The sequence below is a fragment of the Macaca fascicularis genome, chromosome 14 (assembly GCF_037993035.2).
Source record: "Macaca fascicularis isolate 582-1 chromosome 14, T2T-MFA8v1.1".
Classification (NCBI taxonomy): domain Eukaryota; kingdom Metazoa; phylum Chordata; class Mammalia; order Primates; family Cercopithecidae; genus Macaca; species Macaca fascicularis.
Genome location: NC_088388.1, coordinates 68247199 through 68248918, shown reverse-complemented (window position 1 = coordinate 68248918; position 1720 = coordinate 68247199). Strand labels below are relative to the sequence as shown.

The window sequence follows — 1720 nt, the reverse complement described above, 5'->3', positions numbered from 1 at the left end:
TCACATGTCAAGGTGTTGTACTAAGATAGTAAGTACTGCATTCCTTTCAGCAAAAAGATACTAGTTAGAAATAGACACAGATAATTTGAGAAATAGAAAATATAAAGAAGACTGAAGCAAATATAAAGTCTCCACCAAGAAAAGGAAACATGACCTTGGATCATTGCAGAGCAATATTGTATGTAATTGATGAACATGAACAAAACACAGATGTGAATGTCATCAGGAGACCCATGCCATCAGAGTGTCCCTGGTAAATAGGCATAGAAAGAGATAGATTAGGCACTCCCTTTTGTAGTCCATAACTCAATGAAAGTACAAACATATTGGTCCTTCTTGTAAACTCCACCAACCACTCCCCACAAAAAAGAAAAAGAAAATCACTTATCCATGGTTTATTTTTCCCACAGCTCATATGGAGATACAACTGGGTACTGAATGGTTGGGCAAAAGCATTATCAGTTGTCCTTATTGTTCACTTACTCACAGGTTTATTGCTGGGACCCATAGTCTAGGCAATTCCTCTGCACAGGCATTTGACTCGTATTTCCTTCATCTTTATACCATAGATGATGGGGTTGAGCATTGAGGGCAGGAGAAGGTAGAGATTGGCAAGGAGAATATGGGTATGAGGTGAGATATCATGACCAATGGGGTGGGTAATAGAAGAAAAGAGTGCAGGCACATAAGTGACAAGGATGAAAAAGAGGTGTGCTGAGCAGGTGTTGAGGGCTTTGCAGGTGGCATCTCAAGAGCTGAGGTGTACCACAGCCTGCAGGATGAGGGCATAAGAGAAGCCAATGAGCAGCAGATCAAGTCCCACCACAAGCAGGATCACGAAGAACCCATAGATAAGATGGGGCCTGTTGTGGTTACAGGCCATCTTCACCATAGCCATGTGATCACAGTAGGTATGAGGAATGGCCGCGTGGCAGAAGGTTAATCTTTGAAGTAGAAGAGGCATGGGTAGGATAAGGATCACCCCCTTGGCAAGAGCCAGCAGTCCCAGGCGTCCAACTAAAGAATGGCTCAGAATTATGTTGTAGCGTAAGGGCTCACATATGGCCACAAAGTAGTCAAAAACCATGAAAACAAGGAGGGCTGATCGTACCACGGATGATCCATGGATGAAAAACATCTGAGTGAAACAAGCATTGGCAGCTATGTCTTGATTATTGAACCAGAAGAGGCAGAGGAGTTTAGGCACCACAGCCAGAGTGGATATGAGGTCAGCCACCATCAGTAGGGCCAGAAGCAGGTACATTTGTGAATGAAGTGTGGGCTCTGTGGCCAAGAGAAAAAGGATAGAACCATTGCCAATGAGAATAGCCAAAAACATGGAGCAGAAAGGAACAGATAGCCACAAGTGCTGTGACTCTAAGCCAGGTGTGCTCATCAGCGTGAATGTCATGAAGCTGGAATGGTTGAGGATTAGCATGGTTGAAATAGTCGGCAGTTGTTAAAGTTTTACACCTGTCAATGAGACATGGTTGGTGCATAGTTTTTACTGGGTTTGGGTTCTAAAGACTTGCTGAGACAGGGCCTAGAGAGAGATGGCAGAATAGACCTTTGAGATCATTAAATCCACAATCTGGTTTCAAGTCTATTTCTAAGCACCTACATTGCTTTCACAATAATTTATTTATGGGACTTTGGCTTCTTATCTGTATAAAGGATATTCAGTTTGAACATTTATTCTCACCTTTTCCAGTTCAGCAAT

The 1720-nt window shown here is 42.8% G+C and overlaps 1 pseudogene; it reads right to left on the bottom strand.

The window, feature by feature from the left end:
- Positions 1-511: 511 nt before the first annotated feature.
- LOC102118889 (olfactory receptor 52P1-like) lies at positions 512-1438 on the bottom strand (annotated as a pseudogene).
- Positions 1439-1720: the final 282 nt, after the last annotated feature.